The 9,981-nt window shown below is 44.3% G+C and overlaps 1 protein-coding gene across 12 annotated transcripts in view; it reads right to left on the bottom strand.

The window, feature by feature from the left end:
- Positions 1–9,981, bottom strand: part of ZNF532 (zinc finger protein 532) — a 104,446-nt gene that overhangs the window by 6,571 nt on the left and 87,894 nt on the right. The window lies entirely within an intron of this gene.

Below are 9,981 nucleotides of genomic sequence, written 5' to 3'. Positions count from 1 at the left end.
TATCGGGGGGGTAGGGGGGACCACAAAGCGAATAGCCAACTAATGCTTCAGAGCCATGCTGTCTCTTTTCCCAAAGGTATTCCTTCATAAAAATCTTGATCACATAATACAGATAATCCCTAGTCTCTTGGATTAGCATTTATGTAGCCAGAGAATAAGAGGTTTCTTCAGAATAAAGCTTTAAGAACAGTCATGAACAGTCCTACGTTTCAAAAAAGGTACTGAAATATCTATTAATATCTAATTCCTGCAGAATTTTGTATCTATAAGATGGACAATGTTAAGATCCTGGAAGAGTCAAAACACAAGACATTTTTCTAAATGCAAGACAGTTACAGCAAATCACCATAAAACAAGCAGAGAACGGACATATAGCTTTCTAACCATACAACAGGGCAAGAGGCCTCAGAGGAATGCAAACTGGATTTTCCATGAAGATGAAGGGCTTGCAATTCCATTTCTTGTTCTGGTGTCATTATATTAATATCAAATCAAAATTTTAATAGAGAAATATCAGTAAAGAAGTCCTCAGTAGGTAATAAATTAAATGAAGAGCAGCTTAGCTGAATCAGTAATTACTATTTTCAAAAAGAGTTGACAATGTGTGAGATACTTTTCTTTTCCAACGTCTTTATGAAAAAATGCAGAAATGAGCTGTGCAATCCCCAAACAATGGAGCAGGGTTTCAAAATCAGTGGTGACAAGAAAATCACAGGTTTAAACACCAGTCTCCAGATCAGACCTGCCGTGTTCCCATTACCTAAGAAAACAAATGACTTCCTTCTTTGTTAAATTTTAAATACTAACTTATTCAAGGGTCCTTTATCTAACTTATTTTCCTAACTTCTATCTCTTCAGTATTATAATAGTTCCTACTGCCACTTTATGACACAGAAAGCAATTTTTATCAGCCAAACAAAAACGGAAAAAACAAAACTGTACTGAAAAAGCATAAAGTCTACTGTCATTCGGTTTTCAAGACTGTTAAAGTCATTTACTTCCTCCTGGCTCCAGAAGTACAAGCTGAGATTGAGGGAACTAGGGCCCTGAGTGGACTTCTAATAGTTAGGTTTTCCTACTCAATTATGAATTATTTTGTCTTTAAATAGAACTCTTTAAAGAAGTAGTGAAAGGATAGCTGGGAGGGTCTGAAATTTTTTGAAAACTTTAAATACCAAATAAAGCAAACAGTTGGGTACATTTCCTAAACTTTCTCCCTAATCTCCAAGTTTTGACTCTTTTACCTTCACATTCTTTAGGAAAGAAAGCATCAGCTCCTCTTAGCAAATGCCTTTGCTCTGAGTGCCCTAGCCTTGGGCTCAAGGTCTGGGCTCTGGGATTTACAATGCCTCTCAAGGCCATTCTTTCTGGATGGCACTTGGTGAATGTGTCTGGACTGCCACAGGCTCACACAACCAGCTATTTCCCATTCTGATAACTAGTCCCTTCTTGTATCTTGGCTTGAAGCCCTCTTTCTGTTTCAGGTGACTCTGAAGAAGTAGAGGGAGACATCCCTCTGGCCAGACATGCACTTGGCCTTATCCTGAGATTCCTGCCTCCATGAGGTTATCTGCCTCCCATCGACATGCAAAGAGCTTCCTCAACTACCATCACACATCCAGAACCCACATCCCACCCCCGGATTTAAGATGAAAGGGAGCAGAATTATTCCCAAGCCATGCTGACACACACTTTCAGCTCTATCATAAACACTTGCTATGAAAAAGGAAAACCCCAACCACCTGTATAAACTTCAACCTATCACAGCAGTAATCCCACAGGATAGAACTCCTAAAACTGTGGACCTTTTCACTTGGAAATCTATTCTACAGATACACCCGCACACGGTATGGTCAGTTCTGTATAACATGATAATACACATATATCACGGGTCATAAATCACTGCACTACACAAAATCACGCAATATAAACCACAGGGCTTCTGGCAAAAATGAAGTTAGGGGCGTAGCACTCAAACCCTGTCAGTGACACACTTAATAAAAACGGTAGCATGGTGTCATGCAGGATGCCTGGGGAAGGCACGGGAGGGTTGTGGCTTGTTGCGATTTTGTCAAGTGGAGAAAGGAGGGTTACCTGAGCTCAGAGGGTCGGAGGGAAGGTGTGACTCAACGGGGAGATGAAGCCGCTGACAGCAGTCTGGGGGGAGTGCATGCATGTGTTTGGTGTATTCCTACACGACTCCATTCCACAATTTTCTGTGCTCACCTAGTGCTTCTCAGGGATAAAATCACACATGCGCAAACTCAGAATTCATGTCAGGCTCCAACTGTTCCCCGAGAGATCAACAGCATGAGAACAAACCTGCTTTCAACACAAGTGTTATGGCAGAACTGATGGTGTATACAAGGTTATTTGGCGCAGCACTGCGTTTGATGGGAAAAAAACCTGGCTCCACCAGGGGAAAACTGGTTAAATAAATTATACGCCCTCCTACAGCAACATTCTGGCCATGCAGCTGTGGAAAAGAATGGAAGACCCTGATGCGCTGATACGAAAAGAACTAGGACATACACTACATGGAGAAGGGCCGGTGCAGAAAATTAGATTCATAAGCTGTGTTCTGCATGGGAAAGAAGTAAAAAAAAAAAAAAAAAAAAGAACATATATGCATCTATGATGATATCTGCATAGAGACACTTCAAGATACGTAAGACCCTTAGCGCTGGTGGGTGGCAAGGGTAGGAATAAGGCTTTTCGCCTTATTCCTTCATATTGTTTAGACTGTCGGCAAAGGTGGATATAGCCCAAATCAAAAAAATTTTAAGTCAGGTATACTGAGGTATATAGCTTACAAAATGTAAAATTCACTCTTTTTCATGTATAGTTCTATGAATTTTGACAAACAGATACAGTGGAGACACAGAGCAGTTCCATCGGCCCAAAAATTCCCACGTGCCCCTTTACAGTTCCTCCACCCAGCTCTGGGCACCCACTGATCTGTCTTCTTTGCTATTCTCTTGTTTCGCCTCCTCCATTTGTCACATCAGTGGAACCATGCAGTACAGCACACATCCTCGGAGTCTGGCTTCTGTCACGGGCATGACAACGCATGCAATTCATCCGTGCCGCTGAAGTTCATCGGCGGCCCATCCCCTCCCACCGTGGAGGAGGATTCCGCGCTACGGATCCGCTCTGCTCCATTTATCCGCGACCCAGGTGAAGGACATCTAGGTTGTTTCCAGCTTTTGGAACTTACGAATTAAAGCCCCTACGAAGAGGCACGTACAGGTTTTGGTGTGAACATGTGCTGAGTCACAGGGTAAAATAAACAAGAAACCGTCCACCTGTTTCCCAGCACAGCTGTCCATGGCTTATCCTCCAGCAACGGAGGAGCAGTCCAGCTGCCCTGCCACCTTCCAGAAGCGGATGATGCCCCTCTCCTGTGGCCATCCTACAGGGCGCCTAGGAGTATTTCACTGTGGGGTTAATGTGCATTTCTCTGAGGACTAAAGGTGTTAACGTAAAAGATTTTCAGTGGATAAGACAAAACACCTACTTATATAGTGTACCTCTTCCTCCAAAGAAAAACCTGGAACTCTACGAGTTTCTGGTTTTTAATTTCTATTTCAGGAGGCATTTCAGTGCCCTGTAAGCCACCTTGAAAAGACGCTGTAAATCACTCATCTCTGCATCCCTGGCGTTCAGCACACAGAAAATACTCAGTAAATGTTTATCGTGTGAATCCATCAAGGGAAGAATTACTGAAAACACAAGTATCTACTGGAAGAATATGAGCAGGTTCTACTAAGTAATCCTAGAGGAGCACATTTTGGATACCGGGCTGGACACGAGCAAGCACTGCTTAGTTTTGGAAGATGGGGCAGACGTGCGCATGTTTAAGGACTGATAAGAGCCTCTGGAAAAACTAAAGTATTGAGGACAGAAGCGAGAAAGGAGTCGGCGAGCAGGGAGAATTCAGACAGGAGGAGGACTTCAGACAGAGGGAAGAACAAGTCTTCCTGTGGGACTAGAGAGAGGGCGCCATCCATAGACAGGTGTACTGTTTATTACAGTCAGGGGGGCAGTGACAAAGGGACTGGGATATGGAAGGAAGTCCTGCATAGCAGCTTCCATTTTGTTTTTCCTTTTTAAAGATTTTACTTATTTATTTGAGAGAGAGAGAGCACGAGCAGGGGGGAGCATCAGAGGGAGAGGGAGGCCCCCTGCCGAGCAGGGAGCCCGATGCGGGGCTCGATCCCGGGACCCTGAGATCATGACCTGAGCTGAAGGCAGACGCTTAACCGACTGAGCCACCCAGGCGCCCCATTCAGCTTTTTAAAATTTTTTAATTTTATTATTATTTTTTTTAAGATTTTATTTATTTATTTGAGGGAGAGAATGAAAGACAGAGAGCACATGAGAGGGGAGAGGGTCAGAGGGAGAAGCAGACCCCCTGCTGAGCAGGGAGCCCGATGCGGGACTCGATCCCGGGACTCCAGGATCATGACCTGAGCCGAAGGCAGTCGCCTAACCAACTGAGCCACCCAGGCGCCCAATGAAACTTTATTTATTTATTATTTTTAAATAAAGATTTTATTTATTTATTTGAGAGAGAGAGAAACAGCATGAGAGGGGATAGGGTCAGAGGGAGAAGCAGGCTCCCCGCCGAGCCGGGAGCCCGACGCGGGGCTTGATCCCAGGACTCCAGGATCATGACCTGAGCCGAAGGCAGCCGCTTAACCGACTGAGCCACCCAGGCACTCCCAGCAGCTTCCATTTCAAAGTGAAGGATATATGGTGCATCCGGGTAATGCAGCCTTCATTTTCTTTCTCTTACTGTTTCGGATCATAAAAATGACAAACACCTATTGCAAAATAAACGAGAGAATAGACTGCTTCGAATCTCACCAACGGCAGTAACTACTGTCAATTTCCAGCTATATATCCCTCCCATTTCTCTTCTGAATCCACATTCATGTGCATTTATAAGAATGAGTCTATGTTATACATCTTAATCTGTGACCTGTTTTTCACACACAGCTACATATACTTTGATGTTTCTATGTTCTTAACACAACATAGTACTCTATTGTATAAATGGGCCACAATTTATTTAATTATCTCCCATTAATGATTTAGGTCGTTTCAAATCTTCAGTAATTATAGATAAAAATTTCTGTAGTCAAATGATTATTTCTGTGGTATGAATTTCTGAAAGACTTTCTAGTTTAGAAGCTGTCCTCAGGGCTCATTTACCAAAAGTCTTAGAGATCACCATTCAACTCTACCAAAATGGAAGGTAAAATATTGTACTGCACTTCATCTTGTTTTTCCTCAATACCTAGGGATGCTGGACATCTATCCATACATTACTGAGCCACTTATATTTCCCTAGTGAACTGCCCGATCGTATCCTTCCTGCAGTTTTCTATGGAGTAAAGACAGAAAAGAATGGCAGGTGAGGAGGTCAGAGCAAGACCACACGCCTTGTGGACCACAGTGGGGACTCTGGGTCCTCCACATGATGCATGACTGAAGACACCAATGGGTCATTTATGAGAGCGACAGGAAGACACCACTGGGTTTGAGCAGAGGACTAATATGATCAATATATTTTATATGGGTCACTCTGGCTGCCAAGTGTGGAAGCAAAGAACCAGTGTGGAGGCTGTAACAATCCAGGGGACAAAAGAAGTACTGTGGGTTTGGAAAGTAAAGGGCATGACAAATGACTGGATTTGGTATATATCTCAAAGGTAGATCTGTGGATGGGCTGAATGTGGGTGACAAAGAAGAGAGAAAAGGGGGTCAAGTTCCAAATTCCTTGGCTGGGCAGCTGGTAGAACAGTTAACAGTTACTAACCAGGAAAGTAGGAGAGAAGCAGGATTGGGGAAGGAAAGGAACCAAGAATTACATTTTGGATACATTAAATTTAAGAAGCCCACTGGAGATCTAAGTAGAGATGCTAACTAAGCGATTAGACTCAAGTCCGCAACCCCGGGGAGTGGTCCAGGCCATAGACAGAAATCCGTGAGTTGGCTGATTAGGGATGGCATTTAGAATCATGGGCCTGGATGAGAAGTTTCGGAGAATCAAGGGCACATCAACATTTACAGGCTGGAAAGAGGAGAAAGACCGAGAAGAGCTGTCAGTGAGGCAGGATGAGAACCAAGAAGCCTAGCAAAGAAAGCACTTCAAGAAGGACCTAGCGGACAACTGCTTCGGATCAAAGAACAGCACTGAGAAAGGAGAGACCCCTGAGCCTGAGTCCCTCGATCTGCAGGGCTCGACGAGCAGTTTCTGTGGAGCAGTAACAGGAACACCTCAATGGGAGGGGGGGGCGTAGGGAGCACAGGGATACAAAGCGGTATCAGGGACGTTCGCTGTAAAGGGAAGCAGAGGGAAAAGGCAGTAGGTAAGTGGGTTAGGAAGGTTGTTCAGTCAGGATAAGAGACACCACGGCGAACTTAAGGATTTTGAAAATGATCCGGGAAAAGCTGAAGATGCAGGGGAGAGTGGACGAGTGTGGTTGTGAGGTCCTCCAATGGCCCAAGAAGGGGACCTTCTTGGCAGAGGGGAGGGCCGCACGGGGACACAGAGTCACCCCTGTAACAGGAGAGGGCAGGGTATGCACATACAGATGCAAAGGGGTTTTCATGACTGTCTCTCCTTGGGTGTGAGGCAAAATTCAAATCTAATCCTCAGTCCACCATTCTTGACTACATCTCCTAGGGCTTCATAAATGTTGCATTCAAAGCCACTCAAATTTACATCTTCTGAAGACAATGACGCATTCCTCCCTTGCCCTTCAAAGATAACCTTCCCTCTCCTTGAGGCCCATTTGAACCCTTCGGCCCCTTCAGCCAGCTTGCCTCTCAGCCCCCTGGTGGCCTCCCTGACCTGTCCGGCCACAAGCTTCTCCTTTCCTCACTCATACCCCACACAGCTACCCAAGCACACCACTGGAAACACACATTTCATTATTCCGCTTCCCTGCAGAAAACCCATCTCCTATTCTTTGTACCTTCAAGGGCTAAGGTCTTTGGACTTGCCTACCTCGCCAATCCCAACCTCCCACCACACCCTTCCAGGACGTCATGCTCCAGAACAACTTGTTGGCAGTCACTTAGGATGTCATGCTCGTCTGTACCACACCCATACTCTGCTCGTACACTGGGTGAATTCCACCCGTGCATCCTCTAAGTGCCTACTTAGGTAGTATTTCTTCTGTGAAGCCTTCCCTGGCATCTCCCAGCCTCCACCAATTCCCCAAGAAACAGTGACGCTCAAATCCCTGCTTCCTTGTGCCTCAGATGCAACTTTAATCCTTCTTTTCCACGGATCACATGCAACTTTAATTTTTAATTTCACTCTGCCCTTTTAAGCCTGTGCTGTATTTTATTGCTCACTCTATTCACAGAGCCTCAGAAATCCTGAGCTGAAATCTGAACCGGAAGCACCTTTCCCTTAGTTTTGATTACATACCGCCTTGTGATTCCTCTAAGACCCACACTAGCTGCAGGTTTTAAAATATTTATGCTTTCTTTTTATACCCAACTGTAAGCATCTGCAGGGCAAGAATTATATCATTTGTTCTCCACCATAACAAATGCTGTGCAACTTTGTAAATATTTATAGAATATTGAAAAAAAAGGTACACACAGAAGAACAAACATGATGAAAAGTTAAACGTTCCCGAAGTACGAATGAATGGGCCTGTTCCAAATAGTTTCAGAATAGTGCATCACTCCCGTAATATGCAAGTGGCCAGACAAACCAAAGACTGAAAAAGAGAAACAAACAGTATAGACTGATAACCTGAACAGGGCAAAAAAATCTATAGTCTACTATGTCTCCTATAAAATAAATGAGCTTTTCTATAGAATAGAAATGCACTAAGATTTACATATGAATTATAACCCAAGAAACTTGCTTTTAAAAAAAGGAATTCACTAAAGAAGTATGTAACATCCTGGGCGCCTGGGTGGCTCAGTTGGTTAAGCGACTGCCTTGGGCTCAGGTCATGATCCTGGAGTCCTGGGATCGAGTCCCACATCGGGCTCCCTGCTCAGCGGGGGGTCTGCTTCCCCCTCTGCCCTCTCCCTCTCGTGCTCTCTGTCTCTCATTCTCTCTCTCTCAAATAAATAAAAATCTTTAAAAAAGAAAATATGTAACATCCTTAGCATATGTATTAAATGAATAAAGGTTTAATTTTCACTGAAAGGTTCTGAAACTTTTGACCAGAATATATATAAAAAAGTAACGCTTCATAGGCATTTCATTGTCTTCATCTATTCATTTTAGATCCAGATATCGTCAGTATGTGCCCACAAAACTGGGAACTCCCTTTCCGTTTGCACAAATACCACCTACAGTTATAGAGGGTAAATCGTAAGAAGCAAACCCGCTTACCCAAGCCACCCACATTCTCCTAGAAAAATGGCCTTTACACAGGTAGGCAGCCTTCCCCTAAGTGTGGAATACTGTGGGTCGTAAATTCTACAGTCCTTACTGAGAATTTAATATCTAGGACACAAGCGAGATCTTCTGGTCTCACTACATCCAAGAATATACAAATAAATGGGTAGTCAGCTGAGCACAGCATAGGAAACTCAGACTACATATGTCTGAAATCATCAAGAAAAACAATCTCTGAGTACTGAACCATCCAAGTTTCTACAAATTGGAACGGAGTGGTTTTGGGGAAATATTTAAACACAGAGTGTAAATTTAGACCAGAGGTTGGCAGACGTTTTCTGTAAAGGGCCAGACAGTAAATATTTTAAGCTTTGCAGGCCATAAAGTCTGTTGCAACTACTCAACTGTGCCTTGCAGTTCAAAAGCAGCCACAATGATACATAAAATGAGTGGGTGTGGCTGTATTTCAATAAATTATTTACAAAATGGGTGGCCAGCCTGCGAACCATAGTTTGAGAACCCTGATTTAGACCACTGTCTCACACTCTTCTAGAAAACATAGCTAAGTCTCAGTAAGTCAGAACCAAATCTATTTAACAGAGTAGGTAATCAATCCAGGAAAAAACAAGTTGTAACTACAAAGGGTTTGTTTCTCATAGGACATGCTCAGAATACATCCTGAGTTCCGCCAGGATCACAGTACTGTGTCTAGATCACTGAGATCACAGCTTTGAAATGGTGTTCCTAAGGACAAGTATGTGCTAGTTGCTATGCTTGCTTAAAACAACAAACAAGGGACACCTGGGTGGCTCAGTCAGTTAAGCGTCAGACTCTTGATGTCGGCTCAGGTCACGATCTCACGCTGGGCATGGAGCCTGCTTAAGATTCTCTCTCCCTCTGCCCCTCCCCCAGCTCGCACAGGCTTGTGCACACTCTCTCTCTCTCAATAAATAAACAAATCTTTAAAACAACAACACACAAAACCAGTCTTCTATCTTTCTGGTTATAAGACTATCTGGTGTGCTGATGATGTCGTACAACCGAAAAAGTAAGACACAGAGCTGTGATCGAGGCAGAATAACGAAAGGCCAAACCCACAGCAGACTGGAAAGAAACGTGTCCAACCACAGTCTCTGTGCCGAGAGCCACGTCAGACCCGGGGGCCGGGCAAACGGAAGGTGCTGAGCGAAAGGCTGACACTCTAACAAAGCTGCTAGGACCACGGCAACGAAACTCCGAAATGCCTGGTGGGGTGTCGTGGGGTCACCAGGGGCACGTGTCAGCCTGGGACCTCTGTGTTTACTTCCACTGACTGGTGGGGACATGCAGTGGAGCTTTGGGGGTCCTGTGTACAGACCCTAAACAGACCCCATGCCCCTTCCCTGTCAGGAGACTTGCTCGCCTCCATCCTCCTACACCCATTTCTTTAAAGGTCCTCCCACGGGCAATGCTATTATTTCTATCATTCTCACTCACAATGAGAAAACCAGTAGTGACGGGTGCTGTGGGCTGTGCGTGTCCACATTTCACCGACTTGGAGACATTCTGGAATCAAAGACCACATGAGTATGAAAACATCTTTGCTACCAATTTCTTCCGGG

The sequence above is a fragment of the Leptonychotes weddellii genome, chromosome 13 (assembly GCF_054177405.1).
Source record: "Leptonychotes weddellii isolate Sample4059 chromosome 13, ASM5417740v2, whole genome shotgun sequence".
Taxonomy (NCBI): Eukaryota; Metazoa; Chordata; class Mammalia; order Carnivora; family Phocidae; genus Leptonychotes; species Leptonychotes weddellii.
Note: the sequence above shows the minus strand (reverse complement) of the source record. Positions and strands in the feature narration are given on the sequence as shown.